General features: G+C 27.5%; 1 protein-coding gene across 2 annotated transcripts in view; it reads right to left on the bottom strand.

Annotated features, from left to right (window-relative positions):
- Positions 1-23,064, bottom strand: part of LOC107439363 (uncharacterized) — a 603,558-nt gene that overhangs the window by 440,440 nt on the left and 140,054 nt on the right. The window contains exon 2 of one of the 2 annotated variants that reach the window (XM_087168288.1): positions 6,372-6,433. The gene's annotated coding sequence lies outside the window, so the exon portion shown is untranslated. Of the gene's footprint in view, positions 1-6,371; positions 6,652-23,064 lie in introns of those variants that run through there. The other variant, XM_087168289.1, reaches the window with a different exon arrangement.

Genomic DNA, 23,064 nt, shown 5'->3' with positions numbered 1-23,064 from the left:
TCTTCTCTTCATTGACTTCATGAATGTCAATGGACTCTTAAACCTGATGGTCTAACTTTGATACAGTTGGATGAAGATTTGAATCAACAGCAAGAACAAATTAATTTATTATAACTATTTTTTTTAATTTTGAAAATTACCGTTTCAGACAAAATTCTGATGTATACAGTCCACCTTAGTTAGAATTTAACGTAGTCCTGTAACTTATAGTAGCTGAAGCCATCATCGGCAGCGCCAAAAGAAGTAAAATGTTCGGTTGTATCAGATAATATGGAGAATGTTTAATGTTTATAAAGTTAAATTGGAATTAGAAAAGAACTATAAATTTAGGCAACTATTGAAACTACAGATCTGCCAATTTAATATTTATTGAACAACCTTTACTAGTTTTTTTCATATATTTTGTTTAGCAAAGAATTCCGCCGAGCTTAATTTGCTTTAACTTTGATTAATACAGATGACTAATTCTTATTTCTAAACTTTACATGGAGTTGCTATAACTATAGAGAATTTCGTTTTTTAAAGTGTATAATTAAAAATAAATTTTCCGAAATGAAAATTTTTAACAGAAATATTATATTAAGACAAAAACATGGTTGAAGTTTCACACATAATAAAAAGTATTATTTTTATTTCTATAGTTTTCCAGAATAAACGACGTCTTTGTTTTTGAGATATTATGTAACCAACCAGTTTACGTCATCGTTCACAAACAAAAATATTCAATTTCTTTATTGTTCTAGTGCAATTGAGAATTCACAGTTTTTTGTTCGTAATTATTTATCACTTCTATGGCTGGAAAAGGAATATCAGTTTTTTCACTAAAAACTGTTTGTTTTGTGACACAAACGTGCTTGCAAATCTCTAGCAGTGTGAATTTCGACATTTACCAAACAATGAGTCTGACGTACATAATAATAACACACGTTTAAAAACGGAGTTTATTTGTTGTTACGTAACTGAGATACGTAGTGCTTGCAATATAAATGAAAAATGCATAGTAAATTTGAATGCTTGCTATTATTCACTATACATTAATTTTTTCTTTTTATACCTGAAAAAAAAAATTTCGTAAAATAAGAGTGTATTTTTTAAAAAAAAATGAATATAACATGAACTCGAAAAATGAATGAAGATGAAAAAAACCTGCAAAAAAAGTTATATCACGTTTCACATTTTATTTCCCTTTAAATCTTTGTTCTATTCCTTTTGATTTGTGACAATTTATCAACATTATTATTTTTTATACGTGGAAATATCGAAATGATAATGTTTTTCATCCAGAATCAGCATAATGTATCTCTATTTTGTAAGACTATGACGTATGTTGTCATAAAACCGATGAAGTTCTTAAGAGAAAATTGAAAGAGCTATCACTCAATTAAAACACCCTACAGTTTTTTTCCCTGTAAGAATTAGTGCTATTACCTGGTATATCTTACACTGATGTTTTTGTAGGTTTGCCCGGTATGCCTTACATTGATGTTTTTCTTTTCTACTTAAGTGCCATTGCCTGACCTACAATACACTGATTTCTTAATGTTAAGTTTTTACGCTCGATCTGATAGTTCGGAGATATCGTACCAATGCCAGAAATTGCTTCAATAACATTACCGCTACTGAACAAAACTCTTTGCCCATATTAGTTTCTGCAAAGTGGCGCTGTTGTCAAAAGTCGGCAGAATTGCAACAAGGATATTTTACCAAAGATCAGTGTTATAGTCACTGCCTTTGTTTCATATATGCTTAATAATGTGTGTAGATAATAAAATTTTGATATATATATAAATATATAATACAAAAATTATAAAAAATATTTATGTATTAATAAAAGCATTAAAACTCTTTCGTTTTCATAAAATGTCTTTGGTAAAGAATAGATGTAGAGATATTCTATTTTGGGACTTCAATGCTGAAAACATACAAATGAATTACAAATTAGATTTATATTTCAAAGGAGGAGTTATTTTAAAATCTTTCCTTCTTTCACTTCCATATAAGGAAGCATTAAATCATTCTCGATGATGCGTAGGAATACATTGGATTGCTCGACTGGCCTTTTTACCTACTTTTGGTTGTAGTATTTAATGCGGGAACGACAGTTTTTGCGTGTCTTTTGACATATGATGATGACCACCTAAGCTTCGCCGAAGTCATTTGGACTTGTGTCCACTCCCCTCCAGAGGGGAAGAGTGGGTGTGAACTTAAACATTCACCATTTAAAATCAAATAAAGCCCGTGAAGTATGATTTGGCTCATGACTCCTAATTTGAACTAAAAACAACCCCAAAATAACAGTTGTATATAATTTTAACGAGTAATAATAGCACAAGGTGGCAAAATTTGATCATGAAAAGTGAGTTATTGTAAAGTAATGATTATTTTTACATTGTTTGGTGACCTGATTTTAAATATGGTGTGCATCTTTTACAGTCACGTAAGAATTTTTCACAAACTGTGCTTGAACAGAATATTTGATTTGCATATTCTCGACGGGGAGCGAAACTAAATCTTTATATTTTAGACAAGGAAGACATTGCTCATGGTGTTATAATTCTAACGCTTAATCGAATGAAATAAAATTTAAGTTGATGGTATTAATAGTTTTTATGTATTGAAAGTACAATTGTGCATGCATCAAAAGTACAATTTATACATCTTATATTACTATATAGTAGAGTGAGACATTAATTCTTGCATATTTTTATGCTAATTCCAAAAAAAAAAAAAATTTTAAAACCAAATTATTCTCAGAGAGCAACAGTTTCGAAGTTCGACAAAACAAAGTTACACAGGTTCGACAAAAAAATCAAAAACTATAGTTTCCATAAATATAACCTAAATGTCTTTGAAAATGTTGGTTCTATTGATTTTTTGTTTGTTTTCACTTAGTATAGAACAGTACATCAGAAACAATACTTCACGTGTCTAAATCAATTTAAGACGTTTAAAAATGCTTAAGTCAATACCAAGAATAAATTAGTACAAAACTGGTCTTTTTATGCATGAAAATTTAATTACTAGACTTTTAATCCTATTGAATTAGGATTGTTCTTATTTATCAGTGTATTAAATACTTCAGAAACAGTATCTAAATGGTCTGTGAATATTTCAGCTTCTTAACTGGCCAAAAAAAAATAGTAATAATAATAAATATGTAAATACTTCAAAAATAAAAACAAACAATTAATAAAAAAAATAAGAAAAGTTTTCATAACATTGATTTAAAGCGTTTTGTTTTTATTTTATTAAATTGAATATACTGTACATCAGCCTGTAGTGACTATTTATGCTATTAAATGTTTTTTCTTTTCTTTAGAATGCAACACAATTGATTGGTGACAATGAAAATTAACATTTATTTTCAATATGTGAAAAAATAGTACACAAAAGAAGTTTTTTTTCTATTTTTCTTCAAATTAGCATCCAAAAATATCTCAAAATTAGCTATTGGTTTCTAATAATTTTTTTCAGAGGTAGGCTTGTGTTATTCATATGACTATTTATTCCACTAGTTACTTATATAAACTAATATTTGTTTAAATTTTATTGAGTAGATTTTTAATTTCTAATTTCATTTTTAATTTCTTTGATTTTTTTGCATTTTTTATTATTTATAATTTTTAACGTATTATTATATTAACGTATTATATTTCGAATTTTTTATTATGTTTACAATTTTTTAACCTTTCATTTGGAAATATTTATATTTATTTTAGTTATAAATTTCGCTTATATTTTTTTTAATTATTTCATTTCATAACATATTTCATAACAAGTTCATTGTGCAGCAGCAATACTAGGAAGTACAAATAAGTTCAATTTTATTTCACCCGTTTCTAATAATAATAGAATTGAAACTATAAATTTAATCCACGTCAAGTCCTGACCTTCTCTGCCGATCAAACTGATCAAATGCAAATTCAAAGATATCTCTTGGCATTTTAACCCTAATCTAACCGATGTTATTAGTGTAAATCAATTGATATCATAGATCAGAATAATAATTTAGTGTGCAAGTTTCTAAACGGCCTTCGGATGCAAAGTTTATTTTCATGTCTGAAGAATTAATTTTTTAAGAAGAGAAAATACTAACATATAATGAACATTTTTATTTCTTCAGAGTTTTCCTATGATCTAAGATATGTTTCCTTATGTATTTCCCATTTCTTTTTGCAAATAACCAGCGTAAAGTCACATTTAGTATTGATGTTCAAAAACTATAAAACTTAGAAACGTGATATTATTGAGGTGTATAGAACATGTTTTGAAATTAAGATGAAATAAGAAAAATTAACATTTAAAAATCAGTTTGAAAATTAATAATTAAGTTGATTATTAAGCTGATTATTAAGTTGAAAGTCGGTGCACTAAAATGACTAAATTCTTTTAGAAAACTAACATGGATTTCTTTTTTTTGTAAAAAAACAATTCTGATTTGTTTGCGAGTAATGAACATTTTTATTTCTTCAGAGTTTTCCTATGATCTAAGATATGTTTCCTTATGTATTTCCCATTTCTTTTTGCAAATAACCAGCGTAAAGTCACATTTAGTATTGATGTTCAAAAACTATAAAACTTAGAAACGTGATATTATTGAGGTGTATAGAAGTTTTGAAATTAAGATGAAATAAGAAAAATTAACATTTAAAAATCAGTTTGAAAATTAATAATTAAGTTGATTATTAAGCTGATTATTAAGTTGAAAGTCGGTGCACTAAAATGACTAAATTCTTTTAGAAAACTAACATGGATTTCTTTTTTTTTGTAAAAAAACAATTCTGATTTGTTTGCGAGTTATTTCAATTTTGTATGCTTTATAATTTTTTTTGAGAATTTTTCTTTTATTTCTTTACATTTTACATTTTGCTTTGCTGGCCAAAACGTATAAGGCTTAAGAACTTGAAATTATCAAGATATTAAGAAAAAAAAGAGTTTGATTATTAGTTCTAGAATAATCAACTGTTAAACTAGTAGCAAAAAAAATGTTGACTAGAAGCAGAAAGAAACGTTGACCCGCTCAAGTATAATTACCTAATTAAAATTTGACTCGTTGATAGGACCATTTTCAGTTATAAATTTAACGAGATTTTTTTAAATACCTATTTGTTCGTAAGCAATTGCAATTTTAGTGCTTTTTCACATATTTTATTCTTTAAATTCCATTTATTATTAAATTCTATTGAAAAATTTATCTCTTTTGCAATTTTCAATTCAGCTCAAGCAAAAGTTTTAAAAAAGAACTAAAAATAAGAGAGACATATGCTGATAGATATAAATCTCAATATTTATATCGAAATTTTTCGGAATATTAAAACTGTTTCCTACACGAATTGTTATATGATATAAGATTATCGTTTTATATTCTTAACAAACAGAATGACTTCTCATTTATTACTTTTTATTGCGTCACGCCTTCTGTTCTTCCTAAGTTTCCGTTTTCAAGAGCAGTTTTCTAAATCCAGTTATTGTTATGATTAGAATAATAATGAAGTGTAATAACTATATATTTTATAAACAAAATTATCTCTTTTTTTGTTTGTAGGAAGAAAAAAAAACTTTCAAGATCAAGGAGGGAAGAACAATTTATGTGCATAAAATTTTGATACTGAGACAAGAACAAATTTGTGCACATAAAAGAACTATTTTCTACGACATGGCTCATCTTCACTGAGTAATAACTCTCGGGGGAATCGAATTTCTATGTTCTTTGATTGCCAAAACTTAGTAATACTTGAAATACAACAGATAGCAATCCAATTGTAGTTTTTCGTAAAATAAGGACATGAACCTTCCTTATTTCTTTATCTTCTATCATGAATGAGTAAACATCCACAGGGTTGGTGAGCGAAGAGAACAGGGGACGTAGCCTCTATTTTATTTAAATAAAAGCAAAACTACGAATTGACCTTGTAAGTGCTAGTATAATACAAATGACTAGAAATTATTTTAAAAAGATGAGAGAAAATGGTTATGTGGAATTGATAACATATAAGGCAATTGTAACTACAATAATGGTAATAATATTCAAAAGCAAAATTATGATTTTCAGACGTGATGAAACGATACTAAGTGTTATATATAAAATTGATTTTTTTTCCAGATCACTATAATCATATATATATATATATATATATATATATATATATATATATATATATATATATATATATATATATATATATATATATATATATATATATATATATATATATATATATATATATGTCATATTTTTGTAGATAAAGAATTATCAATATTATATCTAAAAATAAAGACATAATGCTTTGGGTAGGATCTTTGCAATATAATAAAACGTATAGTTTTAAAACGCAAAAAGTTTTTTAGAAAATATAAACATTTAAACTTACGTTTTCGCTTTCCTATTTTTCCATCCCTCAATAAATTATTCGTTAAATCACTTTTCAGTTGCCTGCAATAAATAAAGACTCATATAAATGAATAAAAAAAAAACCTCATATAATAACATTAGAATAGTTGAAGCAAATGAAGAAAAACAACACAAAATAATTTCTATGCAATTCCTATCTGCGTATTTCAATGATTTTTTTCAACATTCCTAAATGCATCTATTGTTAATAGTATCTAGAGACTTCTCTAGTTCTATTGTTCTTTACTGTTGAAGCGCCTATTTCGAGATTTATTTCTGATCGTTCGTCCACGTTTCTAAAGCGTCGTAGGACATAAGTTTCTTATTCGCCGTTATTGAAGACGATGCGGCAGAGATTGTTTTTCAAGGAATAGGATTTATTCCCAGATCGAAGTTTCTGTACACAACCCCTATGGAAATATATATACAATTGACTCCAGAAAGATCTATGGGGAGTTTTTTCTTACCCATAGAGATCAAAGGGAATTTATTTGTTTTTCGGGTTTCCTGTGTGCTATGTATTTACAGTCTGGTGGTTTTGACTGATACAAGCTAACTTGAATGATTTTTAATATATCAGAAAGAGCCATGTCGTTATTATAGATCTATAGGCATGAATTGAAAATTCAAAAGAGGTTTTATTTGAATAGTTTTTTGTATATCCGTGTTCTTCTGTATTCAAATATTTTCTAACAGTTAACGAAATATTCAAATCCGATTTCTCTTGAGAAAAAGTCTTAGAGTGGGGGGGGGGGTCATATTTATTACTGCAGACTATTGACTACTATAATAGCAGATAAAAATATATTTTTTCTATCGTAATGTTCAATTGATGGATTTCATTTTAGATATTTTCCTTTGAGTCTAGTTAAGAGATTCTTCTAAAATAATAACTGAGAATGATTTTCGCCATATTGCTTTTGGAGTATTCTAGATAAACAGTTGAAAATGATTTTTTCGAGCTTAAAAGATTTTCTTCTAAAGAAATATTTCTCATAAAATCAAAAAACGATTCTTTTTCTGCATTGTAACCATTACCGGATCAAATTGCGGTAAAATGTACCGACACCTATGATGTCAGTACTTTTAACCGTAAAATCCATCTTTATCAAAGCATGTTACGAAACAAGAAATCTATTTACAGTAGAAATATTTATATATTTGGAGAGATTCAGTAATTATGCAGTAATTGTTACTGCAAAAATTACGGTATAATATTTGCACTGTAAAAAGGGATTTTACAATGAAATTGGTTTCATAGATGCGGGACTCTAAATGCTGGTATTTTATATTGTTATCTGATTCGAAATTTTTACAGTGAAAAGAGATATTCCTAAATGCATCGATTGTTATTTGTATCTAAAGATTTCACTCCCTTTATTTATACATATACGTATATATACATAAAATATACTTGAGTTTAAAGTTGAGAATCCGACTGCAGATTTAAAACCAGCGATACGAAAATATCATAAGATCTGTTAAAAAAATAGCATGCAATGGGAAAAAGAGTAATTTTATACAGCGTATATATATATATATATATATATATATATATATATATATATATATATATATATATATATATATATATATATATATATATATATATATATATATATATATATATATATATATATATATCTTAAGATACTTTCGTATCGCTGATTTTAAATCTGCAGTCGGATTCTCAACTCTAAGCTCAAGTATATTTTTCAAATGGTTTTTTTGCCCATTTTTTGTAGAAATGAACAAGTAAACAAGGGTTGCGTATATCAGTGGCTTGCGTAAATATTGCGAAAAATTTCTAGGGAAGTTAAGGCACATCATCAGGATTAAAATCGCGTAAGGACCCTTTGCCCGGAACTGCTGTTGTACGGGTCTAGAAGCGATTCTCTATTATAACCTGTCTGAAGCATACAAAGAATCAGGAACATAAAGCATCTCTAGCGTAGTGGCGTATGATATTTCCAGGAATTAGTTTATATGTATTTTTTATCCTGATTATGTACCCCAATAGAAGTGTGTCGCAACACTCTCGTGAGCCCTCGTTACATGTAACGTTTTTAAACTTGCACAATTCAACAAAAAATAGCCTAAAAATATAATTTAAAACTAAACCTACTACTTTAAAAACAAACATAATTTCAGATTTCAAATCCCCAAACACAAATTAGGCAATATCAAGTATTTGCATAAATTCGCAAAAAATTTATCCCCCGGTTCAATTTACGCATAAACTAATTTTAAAAATCAAAACTTTTATTTTTACAACAACTATTATTTACTTAGAAGATTAGAAAGAGAAAAATCAATACACATTTCTCGTATTTTATTCCATCACTTTGTTTCCTATCGATCTCAAACTTATGTTATTCTTTCACCGCATAAATAATTCAACAGTAAAACCATCGTTTGACACATGACTAGGCCACTTCTGAAAGAGATTAATAAATAATATATTTACTATTCCTTTTCAAATACTCTGAATTTGAATCCTGAACAGATGGATTTAAAAAGAAGAAACATTCTCCAACAATAAAATCCAACCAGTTTATTAATAAATTCATTTTGAATGCCTTTCAGGATGTGTAGAGATTTTAATAGTTATGGTAATAGTAATGTCTTAAACAGATAAACTATTATTATCAGCTGTTAAAAATATCAATCAAGCATAAGTTAAACAGAGATATTTACTAACTAGTTATTTTCTAACTTAAATTGTAAATTCGCATTAATTAAATGTTTCTGACGGAAAAAAAAACTTGCAAATAATAATTATCTCGAAAACTTGTCAAAGTTAATCTTAAAAATCAAAACTTATATTTATTTAAAAAAAGTATTACTTACTTTACGAAAGAAAAAAGTATAGACAAAGCTGATAGAATATGGTAACATTTGGCACATTTCTGGCTCTGTCTGATCCCCATAAAGCTCGGTAATTTTTTACCGAAAATCCTTCATGATGATTTTGGTAAAATTAATAATAAAATATGGTCTTCTTAAATCTGATAAAGTTTGGTAAATGTGGTAAAATTTGGTAATTTCATCGTGCTAACATGGAAACCAATTAATCGGTAAATTAAATGTTCAGTTGTGTACTTTTTACTAAATGTGAGGTAACAAGAACGATGATTTCGAAAACTAGAAGTTCTGTTTAACCGTTACCAGGTGAATGGAAAAATTACCAAATGAATGGTTTAAATACCGTACATATTGGCCGGGATAGCCTGGTTGGCAGGGAGCTGAACTCATGTTTGTGAGAATGGGAATTCAAATCCAACCGACCTGTAGTAAATGGTGACTGGTGCAAGTTAAATCTATTGGGTCACATAGTCCTCCATGTTCCCATAAGAAATCAATATCTCTTAGGTTACTGAATTGGAAATTGATCACTCTCTGGTTCAGGTCAAAATTACGATTCGTGGATGACTAAATGGACGTATGAATGGGTCCACTCTGTAAAACGGTGTGTGAGGTATGGTTGAGGCAGAAGTCTTGGCAATAAACGGCGCCACTAGAAAACTAGAACAATTGCACCTCCTCTGCCTTAATTACCGACAACAACAAAAGCCGCATATATTAGTTTTATGAACCAGAATTACGTTGTTGTTTTTTTTTACCAGAAGTGTCACTACCATATGGTATGGTAGTTTTAATAAAATTCTTTTCGTCCCGTCAGTATATTACAAAACGAAACATCAATACAAATTTCTTGTATTTTATTGCCTCATTTTGTTTCCCGTAGATCTCCAACTTACGTTATTCTTTCATAGCATAAATTATTCAACAGTGAACTCATTGTTTGACACATGATTGGGCCATTTCTGAAAGCGATTAATAAATAATTTCCAGCGAATATATTTACCATTCCTTTTCAAACCACACAGAATTTGAATCCAAAACTAATGGATTCAGAAAACTATAAAATCCATCAGGTTTATGAATAATGCATTTAGAATGTTTTGAAAGTTTGGTTAAATCTTTTAATAATTACCGAAAGGGCATAGACATGAACGAAAAAGATTTTTTTTTATGAAAAGAAGTATACTTGTGTTTTTGCAATACGAAGTATATTTGTGCAATTGTGAACACTGAAGGGCATAAGGTTGAAGTGAGTATACAGACACGTTGTGTCATTTTAGACTGATCAATTGGCGAGAATAATACTACACACTGAAATTGCGTGTTATGAGACATTCTTGAAACTATTTTGAGAAAAACATTTGGAATTTGTTTTTTCCTTCTAGAAGGGATAACAAAGTATTTAACTTAACTAATTAAGTACTTTGTATTTATAATGAGATGTATATTTGTGTAATTGTGAACACTGAAGGGCATAAAGTTGAAGTGAGTATATAGACGCAATGTGTCATTTTAGACTGATCAATTGGGGAGAATAATACTACACTGAAACTTCTTGTTTAGAGGCAACCTTGAAACAATTTTAAGATTATCTATCAGAATTTGTCTTTTCCTTCTAGAAAGGATAACAAAGTACTTAAAATAACAAATTTTCATTATCTCTCTAAAATTATGTTTTAAAAATAAAATAAATTTACTCTACATACTTTATATCTTTATTAAGTAAGTGGCGTGTAAATGTAGTTTTATTCCATATCAAGAGGTCTTATTAAGTGTTTTTATCATTTTTATTATTATTTCAAGGAATTTATAACAAGGAGTTTTTATGCATTTTTAAAGTTTTAATAAGTACTTTTTATACTTCTTGCAAGTTCATTCTTTATTTTTATAGTTTTTTTAATGTTTTTCATATCATTAATTGTCTTTTTATGTTTTTTATTGTTAAACGAATGCATAAGAGATGATTTTTGATACATTTTATGAAACAAATGATTCAAATTTTGTACACATTTTACAAATTTTGTACACACTTAGATAAAAACGCTAATCAATAGCATATAATAAGTGATTGTACGAACGATGTCTACTTGGGGTCTTTGAGAAATAATATAATCAGTTTCCATACATACATTTTCACCTGTTAACGGCTTTTTCAACTGGAAAGTTAGATGATATGAAAACAAAAGTTGTTTATAATTTATAAGGATATGCTTTTAAATGGACACCTTTCTGCTTAAAATAATGTTATTAATTATTTTACCTTTGATACGGAACATTTTTATTAATATAGCACTCATTAAGAGGAAGCATGAAATAACTTTCTTTTTTAAAAATAAATTTCTATTAAATGAATGACTAATTAAATGCATTGGATTGCTAAGTGCGCAATATTAAAAAGTAACCATTCTGAATAACTTGTGATCTAGCATTCGGATTTATGTACTAGGATTGATTCTCAATGGTTCGAAGGAGTAAACTTAAATATGCAAATTAATTAGTGCAGACGGTATTTTAAGTTCGAAATACTATCCCTGAACTTTTTTTTTTTTTTGAAATATTGTAATTCTGACCCTCAAAATATATAGGATAACCGCAATCTGAAAAATAAGGTCTAAACGGTTTACACTGGAGAGCAGGACACCTTGATGTTAATTTCACTTTATGCGTATTTCGCTGTATGTCGAGAAAGTTATAAGCCAATAGAAACATTTTTGCACATATTAAATTCGTTTATCCGAAGATAATTCTATGTAAATAATATTTTTCTTATAATTATGTATAGTTTATATTTATATATTTTATATTTATATATTTATATATTTATATATTTATATATTTATATATTTATATATTTATATATTTATATATTTATATATTTATATATTTATATATTTATATATTTATATATTTATATATTTATATTTATGTATTTATATTTATATATTTATATTTATATATTTATATTTATATATTTATATTTATATATTTATATTTATATATTTATACTTATATATTTATATTTATATATTTATATTTATATTTATATATTTATATATTTTATATTTATGTACTTTATATTATATACCATGAATCTGATTGAAAAAATTCAAACTATATGGGATTTTATTTTTCCGCTCATACGGTAACAGTATACCAGAAATGTTGTTTTTCGAAATAGTTCTGCTATTGCTCTAGTACCGTTATAGTTAATAGTTTTGTTATAGTACTTATTACCACACATTTAGTAAAAAAATACAGAACTGAAAGTAAATCTATCCGAATAAATGGTTATTATGCCATACTCTAAAGTATCATGATAAAATTACTAAATTTCACCACATTTACCAAATTATATGACATAAATTATAAAACCATTTTTATTGTTAATATTACTTAAATCAATACTTTGAAGTACTTTGGTAAAAATTAGTATTTCCATAGAGCGAAAAACATTTTGCCATATGTTGGTAGTTTTGAGCATTTTTTTTCTCGATTTCTGAGGAATAATTTTTAACCCCCCCCCCCCCCCCAGCCTAGTAAACCAACACATTTGTCAAACCAACATATTTTATTTCGATATAAGTAAGAAAGAGCATCCTTAAAAGAATTAAAGTTCATGCCAAACGAAAACATTGAAATGCGTCTCATAGCCTCTTACAACCACGTACATTTGGGCAGTACGCTAGGTGAAGGTAACTTGGGAACAAATTAAATGATTACGTAATTCATATAATATTTTCAACAATTAATAGATTTTTCTTGTAATTCAACAGTCGCATCAGTAATCTATTTTTATGAATCGTAATGAATAAAAGTTTCGAGCACAAAATGATTTAGCATGAACTTGATTACTAAAAATATAAGGGAACCGAGGTGAATGCATTTACGATAAACAAACATAAAAATTATCATAATGATTACGTAATCATTAAACATAATGATTACGTAATTCATATAATATTTTCAACAATTAATAGATTTTTCTTGTAATTCAACAGTCGCATCAGTAATCTATTTTTACGAATCATAATGAATAAAAGTTTCGAGTACAAAATGATTTAGCATGAACTTGATTACTAAAAATATAAGGGAACCGAGGTGAATGCATTTGCGATAAACAAACATAAAAATTATCTTGTTAACTTAGAAAAAAAAATAAGAACGAGGAAGAAGATCTAATAATGTATAGTTCAGTTTTCTTTCGATTGTTAAGTAAAAAAATTTACAGACTATCGAAAATAGCAATAAAATTGTAGTGTACACTGTTAGAATTTTCATTCTTAAGCAGTCTGTCCATCCTATTGACTGTAAAGTTTACGGTAAGGAGCATGTTTTACATTTACGGTTTTGAAACAATTTTCAACTAGTATGTTTAAAACACCATAAATACAATACTGCACTAGTTTTTTCACCATTTACAACTAGCATGGTTTCAAAACTATCGACATACTAAAGATGGGAAATACTAGATTTTTTTTGTTAAGGAGCTTCTATGGTGCTGCCATCTATGTGTGTATGGGAGTATCATATTCTAATAGTTCAGGATCACAAATTGGGAAGCGCAGGACGCTAGTAACTCTTCATGTGCTGAGAGAAATTGAGTTCAGTTCTGTCTGTCAGTTACGAGATTGACAGATTAGCTCTCTGCTAGAAACTAAATGTTTGCATTAGGTGGGTCTAGTTAGTGCGATAAAATTCTGGTTATTTAACCATATCAGGTGAAAGCAGTTAATAATGAGTTTTTTTCACTGTTAACAATTTGAATACCATCTTATTTATAGTTATTTGTCTGTTTTGTTCGAATATGGTAAAATAGCTCTTAAATAAATTGCTATTTAACCATATTTACTCAGAAATTTCTAACAGTATACAGTGGTACTTCTGTATTTCAGTATTTCATTTTTATGTTGTATCATACGTTTTTCAGCAATAAACGTCTTTTCAAACAATTAAAGCTCTTCTTTTAAGGACTTAAATGTAAAATATTATTTACGTACACAATTTTGTTACAGTTCTTTTATGTTAAACCGCTATTTTCAGAAGAAGGAAAAAACTATTTTCTAACATTAAACCAACCACCGAGATAACAAACGGCAAACATAAATATTTACAGCAATTTAAAGAATCATTTCACTTACGCCTTAAAAAAGCATCCGAAACTTTTCGCTTCGTTTGTACTCATTCAAACTCGGATTCCAGATAATTCTAACATAACTATTTTTCTAGCACGAACAAAATTACCCGTAACACACATCAAGGAGTTTTCTTTCTTTAAAATCTATCGTCTCTTTTACACTTTTCTAGAAAACTATAAAAAGAACATTTTACAAACTAGGCATCTCCAGTTAGCTCCAGGTAAAAAGAGTTTTTTCTGAAACGGAAGCCTTCTGAAATTCTTTTTTCTCTTCTATTTGACTATCCACATCTAAATTATTCTTTTTATCTTTCATTCTTCAAGCAAAATCCACGCCTTTTGGATGCAAATCTGTATTTTTTTTATTTTGATTTTCAGCACTGTTTGTTTTGCTATTGGGTTTTTGGAAGAGGGAAATAAATAATATAAAATATATAAAGAAACACGCCTTTTTACCAATAAGAACTAAAAAGAAAGATAAGTGTTTTGTTAGTTGAATTTTTTTAAAAAAATATTTTCTCCTTTCCAATTTCTTTATAGTTTGCTTATAGTTGGTTTTAGCTGAAGGAAATAAAACTATAAGCGCTTTCAAATATATAAGTTTATAATCTAATTTGCTGTAAACGCAAAAATATTTTATGTCAAATTTGAATATTGCGCATACATAACTATGATGCAATGAATAGTTGCCGCAATGAGCCATACGACCAGGAACCATATGAAATAATCCATATGGGTTTAAAATCAACTATATAGCCCATCTTATTTTGCTTACGTGTTACTATAATTCATGTGATCAATACTTAAGTGGTCGAGCTTAAGTAAGTTAATCACTTTTTGTGCAAAGCTTAGTGGTCAACTTATAGAGGGAGATAAGTCATTGTTTTTATTATGTTATATCATATCTTTTTCATGCATCATAATTATACTATGTTTATATTATGTTATCTAAGTTATTCATGTTATTCACATGAAAGCTTTGAAATCTAAAATAGAATAATGATATCCTTCTCAGCTCAAGAAATGTGAAAGATAGGTCGCGAAATACTAAAAAAGAAGATATTTTGTAGTAAGCTAGCTTTCATGAGATGAAGCATGACTGATACAAAGAATAATTTGAGATGCAATGTACTTTTACGGAAGTTCACGTGAATTACGGTGTTTTCCGTCTCTCTGGCAAAGAAAAATCCTATCCATTCTTATATATTACCAATCGTAAATAAAAATAATTAATTAAATTTACTTATGGTTTTCTTTTATTTCTTACATTAAGTTATTCGTGTTGCTCCTGTTATTCAAATAATTCCTTTATGATACCCATCTAACTAAAATAATTTTAAATAAAATTTTTCCTTGTTTTTCTTTCATTTCTTATATCATGTTATTCACGTTGTTCCAAGTTACTCAAAAATTTCGTATATGTGACAGATCAGAAGTAAAAACGATTTTATTTAAATTCAGTTCCCGTTTTTCTTATATCAAGTTATTCACATTGCTCATGTTACTCAAATATACCCTTCAAAATATAAATGATTTTAGTTAAATGTAATCAATGTTATTTTTTATTTCTTACGTCATGTTATTCAGGTTGCTCACATTCAAACTTTTCTTATATGTCACCAATCGAGAAAAAAATATTTTTAATTAATTTTAGTTTTTTTTTTTACCTCTTAAATTATGTAATTCAAGCTTCTTATGACATTCAAACATCCATTTTATGTTTTCAATCGAAATAAGAAAGATATTAAATGTATTAAGTCATTGTTTTTTTATTTCATGATATTCATTGTTTTTTTTATTTCATTATATCATGATATTCACGTTATTCAAATATATCTTGAACAGATCGGAAATAAAACAGATCGGAAATAAAAATAATTTTAATTAAACGATTGCTTATTTTTTCATTTCTAATATCACGTTGCTCAGGTTGTTCATACGTTTCTTATGTGTTACTAATCGATACAAAAATAATTGTAATTAAATTTAATCACATTCATTTGGTAATTCTTTACTTTATATGGTAACTGATTTTCAAAATTACAGTTGTTTTTTACCATACATTTAGAAAAAATACAAAACTGAAAATTAAATGCAACCGAATAAATGCTTTTTATGCCTTGCTCTAAAGTTTCATGATAAAATAACTAAAATTTATCGCATATTATAAAACCATATTTTATTGTTAGTTAATTTAATCAAAATCATTACCAAAAAGCTTCGTTAAAAAGTACCAAGTATGGAATACGGTGAATTTTAATCATATTCCGGTAGTTTTTAAAACACTTTTTTTCTCAGTGTTAACTACATACATTATGAGTTTTCTTATCAAGTATTTTTTGAGGTTGAAGAAAAGAGATAAAAAGATTAAATATATTAAAAGATTTTTATTTTGATTAATAAATCTATTTATTTTTAACTCAAATAATAATGACAATAAACTTCAAACTATTTCCTGGAACGTGCCGAATTAATTTCTTATGCTGGAGCATCATGAATGAAATCTTTTTAATCTCATTTTTCTTTAAATGATTAATTTCAAAATTTTTGTTCACTTGGATCTTAACATTGATTTTAGTAAACAATTTACATTTAAGAATAGCAAAATACCACTTAGCAATGTAGAACTAAGCGATTAAAATATGTGTCCTGGTAATTGTTGCCAAAATATTATAGGATTTTATTAACCTCGTTTTTGAAAATCTTTTAAATCAACACATTGAATGCCAGGCTAATTTTACATGGCTTGCCCGTCTGGCCACAACGGTAAATAACTACAAGCTAAATTTGCAAATATTAGATAGATTTTGTTGGTTTTTTAAAAGGTTTAGCATGACATATCTGAAAAAGTGGTGAATTATATAATCCTACTAAATTGTTTAGAAATAATGGTGGATAAAAATCTACTAAATTGAATTTATTAAACCAAGAATCACAATTAATAAGCTACCACTTGAAAATATTTATTCGCTGTCCGGAGCAAGTTGGCATCTTTGTGTATATAAATAAACTATTTTTGTGTGTTCTATATTGCATTAATTTCTTCAAACCCTTTTGGTAACGATAAAAATAAAAAAAAATTTACTCGAATTTTGTGTTTCTAATAATCTTAGCATCGCCAGTCACCGGTGACCCCAGGGGCGCTACGAACAAACTCAGTGTCAGTCACCGGTGACCCCCATGACATTCACCGTGTTAAATGGTAAAGTAAATGGTAAAAATTAGTCCTTTCAATTGTGAACTTTTCTATTTGAACTTAAATATTTCGTAATGGCAAAACTTCTTCAGTAAATTTCGCAACAGAAGTTGATGAAAAAAGATATTTTAAATGTTTATATTTTACTTTGTTAGATTCTAATAAAAGGTTTATATTTTTAAAGATAAATCATTATCAAGTATATTTATTTTTAACTCAAACGAGAGTGACAATAAATTTCAAACTATTTATGAAATGTGCCGAATTTATTTCTTATATTGGAACATCATTGATGAAACATTTATAATCTCATTTTGTACAAAGGATTAACTTCAAAACCTTTCATAACTTTCATCTCAACATAGATTTCAGTAAACATTTTATGTTTTCGAGTAGCAAAATACCAGTTAGCAATGTAGAACTCAGCGATTAAACTATGGGTTCTGGTAATTGCAGCTAGAAGGCTTTAGAAATTTATTAACCTCATTTTCAGAAACCCTTCGACTTAACCAAACGGTAAAAATTAATCCTTTTAATTGTTGGGCTTCTCTATATGAACATGAATAATTAGAAATGGCAAAACTTCTTTAATAAATTCCGCAACAGAGATTACGAAAGCAACTTTTATTCATTAAAAAGAGTCACCTATGCATTAATTTGTTTATTTTTGAAGACTTGTTAAGTGTAAGTAGAATCAAAACCATTAGTTTGGCTTTTAGGAATTTAAAGAGATTTCGTTGAGCTCTTTTCATTAAATAAAATATGTAAATGATTTTGATGGCGGCTTTACTCGATTTAATTTGGAATTCAAATGGAGTAAAGGAGTAGATTCTATTCGAATTTATGCGAAAGATTAAAGAAGTTACATGCTGAGTAGTTTAGTTTAAATCTACTGCTGTAGAAATATTTCTAAATGTTTTCAAAAATGCAAATAAGTAATGCTGGAATAATCATCAAACTTAAATACGGTCTTGTTTTATGTAGCAGTGTTGTTATATTTGTAAATTACAACATTGTAGCAAATTTATCACCAGAGATATATTACCGGTATTTATTTTATTACTGGCGTTGAACGGGTGGCCCAATAATGAGTTTACGGCTATCAATGTTCAACTCCGTAGCCTTATAGTTTTGAAATCAATCCAGAAGACAGGGAAATGCCTGGTACAACTATTGAGGTAATGCTAGCCTTCATTGAGAGCTCTTCGCTGGAGCTAACCCCCATTTGCGTTACACGGAGAGAAAAAATCATGAAAACCCCCACGCTTAGCTAGACTGTAGGAAGATTCTAAATTATGATTCATCTACCACTGAGGATACTTTGCGTCAGCACTGTGCTGTGCGAGGCGGAAGCAGAATTCGCATCAACCAGGTACTGCTGGGATTCGAACCTGACCACCTTAATGGGACGCAAACGCTATACCCCATGAACCACCATGGCTCTTTGTTTTGTTGTATCTGATTGCAGATATTTTTTCCTTACTTTATGAGTATATAATTTTGTTTGACTGAGAATGCTCAGCTCAATTTAAGAAAAACTTCAGTCACTGCGTCAAATGTAAATAACATTTTGTGCTCTAAGAAAACTGACGAAAACTAAGTTTTGCATGAAATGGCTCTGATCCCACTAGGACATCTTGCGAGTGTTCTTATAAGAAAATAAAGAAAACCTTATAGTGATGTTGTTGTATCACCTAGGCTAAATATAAGGAAAGGTAAGTTCCACTTTATTTTATGAAAAAGTTTAAAGAAGTAACATCGTATAGTTATTTTTAATTTTCTGGTGTACAGTTATGGCTAAATCTACGACTTGAATTGTTACAAAGATGCAAATTGGTTGGTTATAGTACTAGAATATAGACCTTTAAAGCTTTGTTTTAGAATACTATGTTATAAATAAATGCTAAGAGTTTTTTCGTAATTTTCTATTTTTGACACTGCTGAAGAAATTATAAGTTAATATTTTATGTTTTTTATGATTTTCTGGTTTCGCAGTGTTTTAAATTCACAAATGTTTGTAAATACCTTTTATGATTCTTTATTTTTGTAATGTTTCATAATTCGTAAAAGACTACGCATGTTTTTGTCTTTATTTTATTATTTCTTTACCTTGTTTCAGATTGCTTAGACGATTGGAAAGGTTTCTTTTTTTTAAAGTATATTTTTGTACAGTATTCCAAAATCTATAAATCATAGTAAATATCCCTTCCTCAGATTTAAAATATCTTTTTAAGACGTAGATTTAAATAACTCAAATGTAGATTTAATATCAAAATCTACAACTTAACCAAATAACCTGCTCCAAACTTAAACCAATTGGCATAATAAATGATGTAGTAGTTTAGTTTTAAGCGCTTAATAACACTAAATAAAACGGTATACTTATCATAGAACTGCAAAAATATTATTCTCAAAATGTCATTGCTAGCTACATTGTATAAAAAAAACAGGGGTTATTCTTTTCAGAAAAGGGATAATAATGGTGACAGAAACAGAAATAACATAATAATCTATCATCAGCTATTTTCGTAATATGAAATATTAATAGATGTTTTTTACCTTATCTATTGCTTTTTTGTTTTTCGTGTTGTTTGTCGTATTTACTATATATATATATATATATATATATATATATATATATATATATATATATATATATATATATATATATATATATATATATATATATATATATATATATATACACTATATATATATGTATATTGCTCTGTCTCTTACCTTATATAGTATTAATCATGCCATTATTCACTCGGTTGTTACTTTAAAAGTTTTAAATTTGCTTTCTAATAATATTTAAATTATCTATGGATTATATTTGTCTATAAGAAGTAAAAAAAATAGGAATTATGATAACATGCAGAATAATTTTCATTATTCATGGCTGAGAAACATAGCAACTAAAGATAATTTTAAATAAATAAAAGAAAAACTGTATAAGAGTCTTTTAACAGAAAAAGCACGTGCGCTTAGTTATTTTGAAAATTACTAATATTCTCATTAGTTCAGTAATTATAACAAAAAAGGGCATTTCTTCGAAAAAATTAATTCCAAAAAATCATGAAATTTTATAAATGATACCTGAAAACTCCCCAACTCTCCCATGTAAGATTCCAACTTGTTTTAGAGAAATGAGAGAAAATTTCTCCTAAATAGGCAATTGAGTGATTCGTTCAATACCCAATTAATATACTATTTCAATACCCAATCAATATTTCTTAAAACCCAAGATTTTTTTCTCATAAAATCTTTATTATGTTATTTTAATTGATATTTGAAATTTGTGAATGATACCCGCTATTGTAAAGGGTACTCAGTTTCGTAAATGATACCTAATATTGTAAATGATACCTGAAATCTGCAAGAATCTCTTCAGGGCTCATTCCCCTTTTTTTAAGGAAAATGGAAGGAATTGAGAATGAGAATTGAATTTCTCCTATAAAGGCAATTGAATCATTTTTTCATTCAAGCTGAAACGAATTAGACCAATCACGAAACAATCCGACTATTTGTTTAGAAGTTACAAACGTTTCATGTACAAAAAGTGCAACTTTGTACTATTTACGAATCTGATATTGCTATCTAAACAAATAAATCATTGTTTACAATGTTTTATTTACGATGAATCGAATGAGAGTATACACAAGTTAATAGAACGGATAGTTAAAAAGCTACAACTATTTTTCTGTACAAAAAATACTGTTTTTGACATGAGATATGTGCATTTTTATTAATGCTTCTTATGAGCTATGTGAACATGTAAAGTACATTTTCCGATGAAATTTCTTATACTTCACTGAATGGAATATAGTTCGAATTTATAGAATTAAAAGTTTTGAAGTATAAAGGTTTTCTTAATTATGAGTGCAATTCAAAATAGTACTTTTTATACAAAAAAAAGAAACATTTCAACTTTTAAAATATTAGCTTTTTTGATTCGGGTTTGGTCTCACTTCATACAATAAAAAATACAAGAGTAACAATACCCCACTTGTCTCTATAACAATATAAGGTGCATAAATTAGTGCAAATGTAAAATTGCACTTTTTGTAATCAAAACCTTTCAAAATTCCAACTATTTACTCCTGCTTTGCATCAATCAATTCAGCATGCAAATGTTGACTTGTTGACTATTTGTACTGTTGACTTGTGTAGTCTTTTTAGAATTAGCGTGAAAAAACATAGGAAAAATTATTAGTTTGTTTGAATAGCAACGTCTGATTAGTAAGTACAAATACAAAATTAGCAAAAAATAAAGCTCTTATAACCTCTGAACTATTAGTCCGATCGTCTTGTAATTGGTCGAATTCAATTAAGCGTGCGTGAATGAAGCAATGCATTAATTGCCTGTCAGGAGAAATTCAATAATCCCTCTCAAATCTTTCAAGGGGAACAGGGGATCAAAAAAGGGAAACAGGGGAGTACAGGCGTACGGGGTGGACTAGGGAATTATCAGGAATCATTTACAATATAATAGGTATCATTCACAACTTTCAGGTATGAGTTATTATTACAACTAAAGCATTTTCTCAAAGTCCTCCATGTTCCCATAACAAATCAATACGTCTGGGGGTACCGATCCAGGAGTTTCCTTGTCTTCTGGATTGGTTCAAAATTACAAGGCTACGGTGTTGAACATTAGTACTCGTAAACCCAGAAATTGGGTCTACTGTTCAATGGCGGTAATAAAATGAAATGAAATGAAATAAAAAATAAAATAAAATAAAATAAAATAAAATAAAATAAAATAAAATAAAATAAAATAAAATAAAATAAAATAAAATAAAATAAAATAAAATAAAATAAAATAAAATAAAATAAAATAAAATAAAATAAAATAAAATAAAATAAAATAAAATAAAATAAAAAATAAAATAAAATAAAATAAAATAAAATAAAATAAAGCATTTTATGAAAAACATCTTATGTATTAATTATTTTTCCAAAGAAAATGTCTAATTTTACTGGACTGCATTAATAAAATATTATGTTGTCTTCTTTCGATTTTCAAATGAATTGAAATTAATGGTGTGTGTGAGCTTATTTGCAAATTCCAAAACAAGGAACTTTAGTTCTTAATGAGAAAAAAGCATAGCTTACCATTAATTAATTAATTAATAAAATAAATTTCTATGAAACATGCCGATGTATTAATTTAATATATTCCACTTGATTTGAGAGTAAAGCAATTCTTCTTTTTTTATTCTTAAACCCATAACACCAAAAAATATGAATTAATATATTTTTTTACTTAGTATATAAACTTTATTATGATTGTTATTAAATATTATTTTTATTAAATATAAATTATTCGAACTAGTTTTAAGTTAAGTCTCTATTTTCTAGATCTGTGATAAATTTATGTATTTATTTAAGTTCCTCTTTTATCTCTACCCTCTTTTACCATATCTTTGAAATATTTCCCAGATTTTTGGAATATTTCGAACTTCTATAACACTT

Source organism: Parasteatoda tepidariorum, chromosome 7, assembly GCF_982258835.1.
Source record: "Parasteatoda tepidariorum strain Cologne lab strain chromosome 7, Ptep-v5.0, whole genome shotgun sequence".
Classification (NCBI taxonomy): domain Eukaryota; kingdom Metazoa; phylum Arthropoda; class Arachnida; order Araneae; family Theridiidae; genus Parasteatoda; species Parasteatoda tepidariorum.
This window is presented reverse-complemented; position numbering and strand designations above follow the sequence as displayed.